Source organism: Lissotriton vulgaris, chromosome 5 (genome assembly GCF_964263255.1).
Source record: "Lissotriton vulgaris chromosome 5, aLisVul1.2, whole genome shotgun sequence".
NCBI lineage: Eukaryota > Metazoa > Chordata > Amphibia > Caudata > Salamandridae > Lissotriton > Lissotriton vulgaris.
The window spans coordinates 1,129,811,476-1,129,824,367 of record NC_141693.1 but is presented as its reverse complement, the minus strand read 5'-3'; the positions used below and the strand labels follow the sequence as shown (position 1 = coordinate 1,129,824,367).

Below are 12,892 nucleotides of genomic sequence, written 5' to 3'. Positions count from 1 at the left end.
GTTTAGAACTGTAGACTCATGGTTCCAAGATAACAAATTAGCCTCTTGGCCACGTCTCCTCCAACTTTGCCAGGATGACTCATATATCACCATTGAAGTACTGAACCACTTATATAATAAACAGCCTGGAACAGCACATCCACTGAGGAAAGGCAACTTCTTTATCAATAACCACTGTTTTGGTAGCGTTTTTAATCTATTTTTTCACTTGCTGTTCTCACAGAGTTTCTCCCTTCTCAAATCAACCTGTCTCACCCCATAAATTGAAAATAGGTTTTGTTCATTTCGTTGACACATGAAAAACATTTGTTACCAAAATATATGACTATATTGAAAGTGTTATACGCCATGAAAAAGGTTGCTTAAGTCAATATTACATTTATGCAATGTGTTCAAACTGCTTATCTCAAGAGGTATATTGTAGCAGTATGTCATGTTATCACTTATTTACAATTAAATAATTTCTTAAAACTCCAATAAAACCAGCTATTTATACATAATTCTTATTTTGGTTTCTATTTCAACATCCTTCTGCTCGTTGAGGCCATGTAGTTGTAAATAGGTACACAAATTGCTATGTGATTGAACCAATTTGAATCTTGGTCATTTATATTAAGTCTGGCTTTAGCTTTTATTGGTTTTAGTAGCTGCTTGTGTTTGCCTTTAATCAGCCTCTGTTTAGTTACATGCTTCTGCCTCGAATTTCCAGCAAAAGAGGACTTAAAAGCCTGTAGTGCCTTTTCTTGTCGGGCAAAGATCGTGTAATGTCCCGTGCGGGCATCAGGATTTAAAGCCCATATCATGTCACTTCCGCTACCACTATGTTTTTGATGAGGATGCTGCTGCACACCATGGGTCCTAAGCAAAGGGAGGAGTTGACTCATGTACAAGGAGGGGTATTTGTGGGTCATATTACTAGCTGGGTGGTTCTGCTGGTTGGGGTAGCACTTCCAAAATCAATATGCATGACTCAACAGTAGTCTTTAAAAACAATGTCTATAGCAATACAAACATGTATCAGTTTGTGTGTGAACCAGCAATACTTAGTAACATATTTAACATTTCTATAAATTGTTCTCCACGAAAATTATGAGAGCTCCAGCAGTAAACGGTTTCTGATTTTTTGTCTGACCATGCCATTGCAGGATTAACCAAGGGTTGTTGCATTGGAAACTGTGTTGACTCTTTATGTCACTACTCTTCACCCATATGAGGAAATGGTATCTATATTCTTCCTTTGCTTTCAAATTCCAACCTTGGTCTAAAGTTGGGTCAATGAGTTGGGTGCTCGCTGCCAAACAAGCAATGATCTCCATGCTATTAGTTTGAATACTGGCAAGGCGATGATCTCAGCCTTCCATCCTTCCAAAGGTCTGTAAATGAAGTACCGTTAAATAGGGTAATATTGACACTTGTTATAACAGGGCTTGCAAGCAGCCGAGGTGTGGCATGAAGCAACATATAAAATAAGTTATTAGTGTCAGTATTATACTGGAAGTCTGAGGTTGCTCTGTTTGAGTTTTGCCTACACCTCTGTCTCGTGATCACTCTTCAGGAATGAGTGCAGCAACGTTAAAATATGAGTAGATATGCTTAAACCAAAGCAAACCGCAGATGCGTCTACTAAACAATACTGCCAGGTAGTAAAGTTTTATTCGCTAATTGATTCTTTAAAAAAAAGCATTGGTAAAGTCAATAGGCCGGGTTTCATATGCCAAGGCACATAAAAGCAGGCGTTAACAGTTTGTGTTTACATGTGTTGCACAAAAAGTGTCTTTAACATTAAATTGTGAGGTATTGGCTTGACAATGGTGGGAAAAACAACAAAAAAACGTTATTTCTGGATTGAACGCATGTAGGAGATAACAAGCAGAGTGATGACTAAGTGTATTTTTCGGGTGTAAAATAGTCCCTTATATTTTCGAAATGGAAGCACTTCCTGGAGGGTGGAATGATACACCAAATAGCCAATAGCTTTAGGTGAGAGAATTATATTCCGGTGGGAGGCGCCAAAGCCCACGCTTTGCAGAACTGTGCTTTCAAGACAGATCACTCCTGGGCACCGGAAGGCAGATACTGCATCAATTTTAATTCAAGAAAGTCCTGGCGCCACATTCAAAAGTTTTCTCTGCATATTTACCGTTTTGTTTCAAAACTGACATGATAAGCAACAACTTCATGGTATTACTAACTGACATAAACAAAGAAAACAGAATGAATGACATTTTTGCTCTAACGCCTCATTGCCACCTTAGGGTTTTTCCAGGAGGGTAAGGGAATGTCCGAAACTAAGGGTAGAAGTCAATCCATTTTCCTCACAGTTGGTATTAGTTATCTGCACATGAAGCATGGGGTATCTGGTGCAATGGCATGTTTGTGAGACAGGAAAGGCAGAGACTGCATGCAAGCGTCTTCAGTGCTTGAAATGGAAAAATAGAAGTGCAAGTTCTCTGTAGCAGAGTACCTGCTTGTTTCTGAGAAGTGCTGGTACTCTCCAATGAAAAGATTTACATTTCTCTTCAGAAGTGCTGGTACGTTCCCTCTCAAAAGAAAGTGTGCTGGTACTTAGTACCGGACAATACAAGCCCATTTAAAGTACTGAGTGTCTTCTAGGAACAGAAGTGGAGATGGAAAAGTAAATGAAGTGATTTCGAATTTCCTGGCACTGAGAGAGAGGAGGAAGCGTTAGTTGTAGCTGATGTGCATTAGGTAGTGTCCTACAACAAAATCACATGGAAACAATTCGAAAACCGCCTCTTGCAAAGGAATTGGGGTTTACTGCCACCTATAATTATAATAACGTATATAAGTGCAGCGTTTGATTCCAAAAGTAGAGACACTTCCATATCAGTGAAACTAAGTGCAGTTACTGACTTCCCTATGTACCGTAACCAACAGAGCTATATCACCAGATCTTGAGGTTGCATGGCAGTGCCATATGGCTTCAGTGCTGTCCTTCTAGCACCAGTGATGAATTCGACCTTCATACTGCGCTTAAAGGCATTCATAAAGTAATGTACACATTACATTGCGAGTCATTCGTCATCTGTGACGGGAAGTTCAGTTGTGAGAGTTGAGGTGTAACAAAGCCGCCCGCCGAGCATGTGCTGCCTACTCATAAATGTGTTTTCATCATTCTGATGACATCACATGGCAGCGCACAGCTCCTAAATAATACCACACTATTTCTGAAGTCTTGCGACACACCACTGACTGTCCCTGCGTGTGACTGAGCATGTCTGGAATGAGCACAGTATTTGTGCTGGCTCTATTTATGTCCCCGGGATACGACACTCCATGCCTTCGAGTCTCTGCGTGGCTGCGGGAAGTTTCCTTTCACGGTGTGTCATTGTAAGTTTGTGTCTGCGTATTTGTGCCGTGTGTTCAAGAGCACTATACATTGCTGACCATTTGGCCTATATATTCCGCATGCCAGGACTCCTGTGCTCATAATTTAGAATGGTAATTTGAAATTACAAGTTCCGGCATTCACAGTGTTTTAGCTGGCAAGCCAGAACTGGTAATAAGTGTTTCCGGTAAAAATGAGTTTCATATGCAGTCTATCTGTGTATGTGTGCTCTGAATAATGTACAGCCAGGGTGCTCGCTGCTTCTAGTCGCTGTTCAGTTAGAGCATGGGTATTCACAAACCTTATCTCGGGGGCCTAAAGCAGGGCGTGGTGAGTGGCCAAGGGCCACACTCATGGGCATGCGGAAGCCAGGGTTGGACTGAGGCGTGAAGAGGTAGGGGGCGAGGCCAGGATATTAGAATAACAAAAATGGATCCCCTTTTCAAAACTTAACTAGACTTTGCTGTTTTTCAAAAGCAGATTTATATGGAAGTCCGACTAAAGGTCACAAGGAAGAGCTTTTCAAACAAAAGAGGTAGACTTGAATACCTTTGGTCGAACTTTCCAAGATATGGGCACTTTAAAAAACACATTCTATTGATATTTCGATAGTATATTTTTATTAATAGGCACAGTAGCAATCTCAATAGGAATTGCATGGTAATGCTCATAAGCCTGCTATTCAACACAGGCCCAATGCAGAAGAGATTTAACTTGTTCCGAAAATTACATGTTAGTGACATGTATACTAGCAACTTTTTGTATGTTTCATGTCTTGTGTATTAAAGAGAACTGCGTCTGGGACGGCAAGCCTCGAAAATGTGTCCAGATGTAAGTCTGTAAGCTTATTTCTGTGTTACTCTTCCACACCAACAGCTTCAGAAAGCAGCGCTTATTCCCAACATAATTAGGGGGAGTGGTCAGGCTGGGATAAGATGCCAGGTATCCTAGTCAGATGGCTAAAAGGAACACCACTTGCTCACTTCTTGTTTTGTCTGCCCACCCCAGAGGCTTGCCTACCTTATTGGTGGTTGAATGAATTTTTTTTATATCATTCACAACCCTTTCTATCGATCCTTGGACGGTAGGTGGTTACTTAACAGTGTGCACGGACAGCAAAATGTACAATTGTTGTGAACATAAAACTATTTCATTCCATTTGGATACCAGAGTTGTACATTTTTTAAACTGGCCTTCCAAAAGTTGTAACAGTGAGCAGTCATGTCTCACTCCGCTATGCAGTGAAAGTGCTAAGACTTGGGGCCACACGTAACAAGCAATTTTGTGTTTGCAAACGGGCCGATTCTCAGAAAATGTTCTCGTTTTCAAACACAAAAGAGGCTTATTACAAGTATCAAAAGCCATTTTGCGATTCAGTAACCTATTTACCTATTGTCCTATTTGGCTACATTCGGGCACATGGCAAACCTATCCACAGAAGCACAGCTGTCCTGCCAAGACTATACAAAGAAGCACGAGTTGAGATGGTCTCAGGTATTCACAGAGCTTTTAGAAATCATTACCCCTATAAAGGTTTCGAAGGGAAAAAACGGAAGGTACCAAAATGAAACTCAGCCGTGGAGGATAATAATGGCAGATAACCAAACTAATTTAGGACCACAGTATATTTTAAGGGTGATAGATGATTCAAGACAAGCATTTTCGCTTCTTTTAAATGTACCAAAAGTAGGGTTACCAACATTCTCAGATACAAACTCTGGACATTTGCTCACTCCTGGAAGTTGTTTTGGGGGGTTAGGGGGTTAGGGGGGAGGGGGTTAGAGGCACAGATAAAACAGATAAAACCCTACATCAAACACGCATTTTATATATCTTTTGTTATGTTTATATTTAAACAGTTGTATTCCTAATACACACACTTTCACATACAAGTACATTTGTATTTGGCACTCCAGACCATTGATCTCTGTACGTTCTGCAGAGAGAGTCCAAAGATTGGATGAGCATGTTTCCTTAACCCTTTTACGACATACTGACAGGTATTTTGAGAAATTTGCTTTGATTTAGGCCTAAACCGCACAGTTCTCAACCTACCCGCAACCTGAACTCACATTGATATGGAGGTTTCTCTTTTTACAACACATTCTAAACAAGTGTAGTATATTGCATGAAAATAACAACAGAAATACAATATTCTGAAAAAAACACATAGAATTCATGAGTAAATAAAATGTGAAAAAAGAACAAGCCAATGTCAATTGTTTTATTGACTGCAGCTGGTGGTGAGGGAGGCGATGGGTCAAAAATACAGGTAGTACATCACAAGGATGTGCCACTCCCCACAGTGACACCACTGGTTTTAAGGTTCTGCAGAGGCTCAGACAAGGTAATTGAGTCACCTTCATTATTGCCATTAAGCATTTTTATTAGCAGTATCTGACTAGGACAGAAAATAGTCACAGAACAATGGGGAACATTGAATACATGTTTACATCTCAATATCAGTTGTCAACATAGACTGTGACCCAAGGTGTCGGCTTAATCCCGACATATTACCTCAGATGATTTCCAGCACACAGTGTTAACAGTATTGTGTGTCTGCACATTTATGCAAAGATAAGGTTACTTGATCAAATATCCAAGGTCAATCGACAAAAGTATAACATAACGGCAACAACCACTCAATGATAAAATACAGTCATATTCACACATAGATGAAAGGCACATTTCCATGGAATTCTGTACACAGATATCGAGGTAATTCAAATCATTCTCGTTGTCCAATGACTTTAGAAAGAATGCAGGTGCATGATACTGGAAGGCACTTAATCAAACAAGGAGAGTACAGGTAGCAACCCAATTTAAACAGTTGTTAGTATGTCCTGGTGTTCACATAGAGGTTGGCTGGTGCATATTGAATGCACATAACAACCACATTAAATCAGTTATATACGTGTCCTGGTTTTTACAATAGGTTAACGTGTGCATATCTCATTCATTTCATTCATTGTCAAGGCACGACAATTGTGCAGTAGGTCATCAAGTTTGTTCAACCCATCACAGACTGTATCAAGGGAATGCATCCATTTGCACTCCTGAACATTGAGGACTGAGTTTATGTCCCCGCCCCTGATTTTCAATGTGACCTTTTCAAGGACCACCCATTTGAGACTCCCTGGTGAATGACTCAGATTCTGAAAATGTTCAACTAAAGGTGCCCCAAGGGTACCACATCTGACCCTGCTACAGTGTTGTAAGATGCAAACCTTCACTTTCTGGCGTGTTTTTCCGATATACATCTGATTACATGGGCAAAGGATGGCATAAATAACATCAGTAGTGTTGCAATTTTGTGGGTTTTGAAGTCAACAGTGTGCTGTTTGTAACTTAGTTGCCTTGTCTCGCTAGTCAGACTGCATGCTTAACAGTGGCCACATTTGTAATGGACCAAGATGTCAGGTAGGTGCCATCAAGTCCGGATGGAGGGTTGTTAGGGAGTCTCCAGAAGTGAACGGACCACATGGTCACATACGCTCTTACCGTTTTTAACTGAATGCATTGGTGGTTCAACTAACTCTAGATCGCTTGAGATCAGTTTCCAGCGGTTGTTCACGAATCGTCTGATTTATTTGCTGCGAGTACAGTAGGTAGTGACACATATCATTTTGTTCAAGGGATCATTGGTGCATAGCTTTGGTGTTAATAAAGTCTCCATCGGGTTGAACCATGCCCTTTTTCAAGCACTTTTCACTAGTCTCCTTGGGTATCCCCTCTCGATAGGATGATTGAGCAGTCTGTCTGATTCTTCAAGATAGTCATCTTTGTGTGTGCAATTCCAGCGAATTCTCAAAAATTGCCCCGAATGCAAATTGTCCCTCAATCCTCTGGGATGATGGCTGCTGAACCTCAGTGGTGTTTTTTCCCTTTGGTTTTCTGAACAGGGTAGTGTATAGTGAATTGTTTTCTGTTTTAATAGAAATGTCCAAGAAGTCAATTGTCTTGGAATCGGAGTGCATTGTCAACTTAATGTCAGTTGATCTATCATTCAGCCATGAAGGGAAGGTCTCCAATTCTGTGGGGCTCCATGTCCAGATGAGCAAGATATCTTTTATGTAGCGTTTCCAGAAAGTTATATGGTCATTGTAGGGGTTTGCTTCGTTGTAGATAAATGTATTCTCAAAATCATCCATATATAAAATAGCCAGGTCCGGTGAGAAGCTCGCACCAAGGCAACTCTCTTGATTTGCAAAAAGTAATCATCTTGGAAGAAGAAGAACCTTTTCCTCATGGATACCTCCAGAAGTGTAATGATGAAGTCAGTTGGACCCTGGCCCGGTTGAGGTCTCTTGTCTAGTACTGTGCCCACGAGTTTCAAAGATGGTAATTGTAGGATGCTTGTATACAAGGAAACAATGTCCATAGTGACGATTATTTAGCTTAAGGAAAAAATCCACGTATTTGCATAGTGGCTCCAACAGTGATCCACACCCTGAGACTATAGGGCACCCTGGGGGATGATCTAAGTTTTTGTGGACTTTAGGGAGGGTGTAGATGGTTGGCAGGCGAGGTTGTTTCTGGTTCAGGCAACCAAATTCCAGATCAGATAAAAAGCCTTGTTTGCGTCCTCCTTCCGTGATTTTCAAAATCAATTTGCTTATTTCTTTTGTTGGGTCTGCATTCAAGCGGGTGTAACTCACACCATCCCTTAATTGTGTGTAGATTTTTGATTTGTAATCCACGGTTCACTGGATTACAATTGCACCACCTTAGTCGGCTGGTTTGATCACAATGAGCCGATTTTCCCTGAGGGAATTCAATGCTTCACGTTCAGGTCTTGTTATGTTGTATTTTATGTACTGTTTGTTGGAGCATGTCTTCATAACATCCCTGAGAACAACACTCTTGTATGCTAGTATCTTGCGGGACGTAGAGTGTGCAGTGGGTGTGAATGTGGATGAGACACTCTTTGACCTGTGTGGGAGGCTGAAAAAACGATGTAGTTCTGCCTTGATGTTGAACTGGTTTGGGAGAGAAGTCGGACGAAAGACAGTCCTTTACTCAGAACTTTCTTTTCTTCTTATGAAAGTTCTTAGGTGGACAAATTAATGATGGGTCTCTCTTCTCTGGTTACCAGCGGTAATGTTGCCATCAGGTCTGAATTTCCCTGTGACTCTCTGTGGGGAACCAAACTTGTTTCTGTCCGCAGGTTCTGACTCCATCCCAATTCTGGCCCCTCTATAGGCCCTGCAGGCCAGGTCGCTCCCCCACTGCCGCACAGCTCCACCTGTCTGCCAGCGCCTCTCTCCCCGCTGCTGCAGATCGCTAGTTCGATCCTGCTGTGCCCTTGATTGTGCTGACTGCCTGTCTGAGCCTGTCATTTTCTTCCCGTTGTTGCCATTGTTTTTTTGGTGATTTCTGTGCATTTTTGTAAGTTCTGTTCCTGTCTGTACCCTGTTTTTGTGCTGTGTTGCCCTCACCTCCTTGCTCCTCTCCCCCCTCCCCCCATCTCCTTTGTAACCTCTGCCCATTTTCCCGCCGCTGCTCCCCTGCGGCCTGCACCGCTCCCACCTCCCACCTGCTTCTTCCTTCCTCCCTACCTTAAATGGTGGCCGCTGCGTGGCAGTAAGAGTGACCCCTGACCCTACCTGCAGGCCAGTTCGCTCCCCCACTACCGCACAGCTCCACCTGTCTGCCAGCGCCTCTCCCCCCACTGCTGCAGATCGCTAGTTCGATCCTGCTGTGCCCCTGATCGTGCTGACTGCCTGCCTGAGCCTGTAATTTTCTTCTCATTGTTGCCATTGTTTTTTGGTGAATTCTGTGCATTTTTGTAAGGTCTGTTCCTGTCTGTACCTTGTTTTTCTGCCGTTTTGCCCTCGCGTCCTGCTCCTCTCCACCTCTCCCCCTTTCTCCTTTGTAACCTCTGCCCATTTTCCCGCCGCTGCTCCCCTGCGGCCCGCCCCGCTCCCGCCTCCCACCCGCTCCTCCCTCGCTCCCCACCTTAAAGGGCGGCCACTGCGCTGCAGTAAGAGCGACCCCTGATCCTACCTGCAGGCCAGGTCACTCCCCCACTGCCGCACAGCCCTAGCTGTCTGCCAGCGCCTCTCCCCCCTGCTGCTGCAGATCGCTAGTTAGATCCTGCTGAGCCCCTGATCGTGCTGACTGCCTGCCTGAGCCTGTCATTTTCTTCCCATTTTTGCCTTTGTTTTTTGGTGATTTCTGTGCATTTTTTTGTAAGTTCTGTTCCTGTCTGTACCCTGTTTTTCTGCTGTTTTGCCCTCGCGTCCTGCTGCTCTCCCCCCTTTCTCCTTGTAACCTCTGCCCATTCTCCCGCTGCTGCTCCCCTGCCGCTCCGCCCCGCTCCCACCTCCAACCTGCTCCTCCCTCCCTCCCCACCTTAAATGGCGGCGGCTGCGCGACCGTGCCGCTGGCGCGCCAGAGGCAAGCCCGTCTGCTCCCCGTCCGCACCTGGACCGCACCCAGTGCCAGACCCCCTGGACCCCGCGCACGCCTCTACACCAGACTCCGATACGACGCCAGCACTCTCCACACTCTCAATGGCGGACGACACAACACCTGCTTCCAGGCCACCCCGAAACGCATCCATGGACCTTCACCTGTCGCAATTGCAGCTTCACCTGCGACAGACCCGCCAATCCACCAAATAATTAACCCAACCATCTCCGCTGCATACTCTTGAACACCCGCTCCACACGCACACACACCGTCAAGCTCTGGGACCTGCTCGACACCTCTGCCTCAGACGTCGCCTTCCTGACCGAGACCTGGTGGAAACACTACTCGGCACCCGATATCGCCATAGCCATAGCCATCCCGTACGGCTACAAGATCTCCCGCAGAGACCGCACCAACGGAATCGGAGGAGGAATAGCCATTGTCCACAAATCCTCCCTCAAGGTCTCCACACACTCAGACGACACCCTCAGCATTGCCGAACACCTGAACTTCCAGATCCACACCAACTCCAACACCACCCTCAGAGGAACCCTCATCTACAGACCCCCCGGACCCCGCCCACAGTTCAGCGACTCCATTGCCGACCTCGCCAGCACCCACGCACTCAATTCCACTGACTACATGCTCCTCGTGGACCTGAACTTCCACCTCGAGAACAACAACGACACCAACACCGCCCCCCTGATCGACAACCTCGCCAACCTCGGCCTCAAACAACTCGTCACCGCATCCACCCACACCGCTGGCCACACGCTTGATCCCATCTTCTCCACAAGCACCCAAGCCTCCTTCAACCACTTCACCGAACTCCACTGGAGCGACCACCGCTGCGTCCACTTCACCCACAACGCACCACCGCACCCAACAGCTGCCCGCCACTGCTGGGGCAAAGTCACCGAAGACCAGCTCGCCAGTACCCTCCAGCCACGGCCCGTGGAGGGAGTTTCGGTGGGGCAGAGAGGCAGGGTGGGGGAGGGGCAGGGTGGGGGGTGCTAAAAACTGGAGTATGGATAATTGAAGGTAAGTAAACAATTTAATTAATAAAATGTATTTCGTTTTGCGCCCTGCATCGCAAAATGCGATGCAGGGTGCGCTCTGAAATGGCTCAACGAACGAACACCGGACAGCCACGCAGCCCACAAGAACGCCAACCTCAGACATCACCACCTCATCAGATCAGCCAAAAGATCGTCCTTCAAAACCCGCCTGGACAACAATGCTCACAACATCAAAGAACTCTTCAGCATCGTGAAAGAACTCTCCAACCCCAGCGCCAACACCAATGACATCCCGCCCTCACAAGAACTGTGCGACTCGCTGGCCACCTTCTTCCATCACAAGATCGCTGACATCCATGAGAGCTTCAACATCTCGACCGCCCCGACTCCACCCCCCATGCGAACCCCACCCGCACCAACCGCCTGACCTCCTGGACCAATGTCAATGATGACGAAACACGCAAGATCATGTCCTCCATCCACTCAAGCTCACCATCTGACCCCTGCCCACACCACAAATTCAACAAAGCAGAAGCAGCCATCGCACCCCAACTATGGAAAGTAATCAACATCTCCCTCGAGACAGCCACATTACCGGAAATCTAGAAGCACGCCAAGATCAACGCCCTTTTTTAAGAAACCCTAGGCGGACCCCCAGGACCTCAAGAACTTCCGGCCCATCTCCCTGCTCCCGTTCCCGGCGAAGGTCATTGAGAAAGTCATCAACACGCAACAGACCCGCTACCTTGAGGACAACAACATCCTAGACCCATCCCAGTCCGGATTCCGAAGAAACCACAGCACCGAGACAGCCCTCATCGCCGCCACAGACGACATCAGGATCCAACTTGACAACGGCAAAACATCAGCCCTCATCCTCCTGGACCTGTCAGCCGCCTTCTACACGGTTTGCTACCGCACACTAAAGACACACCCTCAAGAAGCCAGAATCCAAGAGAAGGTCCTGGACTAGACCACATCCTTCCTCTCTGGCAGAACCCAGAGCGTACGCCTTCCCCCCTTCTGCTCCAGAGCCATCAACATCATCTGCGGTGCACCCCAGGGATCATACCTCAGCCTGACGCTGTTCAACCTTTACATGGCCCCCCTCGCACACGTCGCCCGCCAGCATGACCTCAACATCACCTCCTACGCCGACGACACCCGGCTGATCATCTCCATCACCAAAGACCCGCACACCGCCAAAACCAACCTCCACGAGGGAATGAAGGCAGTCGCCAAATGGATGAGGAACAGCCGACTGAAGCTGAACTCGGACAAGACGGAGGTCCTCATCCTCGGAACCACCCCCTCAGCCTGGGACGACTCCTGGTGGCCGACCACGCAGGGAACAGCAACAACACCCACCGACCACGCAGGTAACCTGGGATTCATCCTCGACTCCTCCCTCTTCATGTCGAAGCAGGTCAAAGCCGTCTCCTCCTCCTGCTACAACACCCTCCGCATACTTCGCAGGACCTACAAATGGATCCCCACCAACAAGAAGAGCGGTGTCCCAGGCCCTCGTCTGCAGCAGACTAGACTACGGCAACGCACTCTATGCAGGCATCCCGGCCAAGCACCTACGATGACTGCAACGCATTTAAAATGCCTCCGTCCGACTGATCCTCAACGTTCCTCACCACAGCCACATCACCCCCCACCTGAGAGACCTACCCTGCCTCCCCATCGAAAAAAGGATCACCTTCAAGCTACTCACCCACACACACAAAGCCCTCCACAACACCGGACCAGCCTACCTCAATGTTCGACTCAGCTTCTACACCCCCACCCGCCAGCTCCTCTCCGCCAGCCTCACCCTCGCCGAGGTCCCACGCATCCAACGAACTACCTCCGGAACGAACTTGATCCTTCTCCTTCCTCACGGCCAAGACCTGGAACACCCTACCTACCCACCTACGGTAGACCCATGACCTACTCACCTTCAGAAGACTCCTCAAGACCTGGCTCTTGGAGCAGTAGCAGCACACCCTTCCCCTCAGCGCCTTGAGACCCTCACGGGTAAGTAGTGCGCTTTATAAATAGATTGATTGATTGATTGGTTCCAATTGTTCCCTCTCCCTCTGGGGCGTCTCCACTGGACATCCCC

The 12,892-nt window shown here is 46.6% G+C and overlaps 1 protein-coding gene across 2 annotated transcripts in view; it reads left to right on the top strand.

The window, feature by feature from the left end:
- Positions 1 to 12,892, top strand: part of NRAP (nebulin related anchoring protein) — a 360,104-nt gene that overhangs the window by 15,488 nt on the left and 331,724 nt on the right. The gene's annotated exons all lie outside the window — the stretch shown is intronic.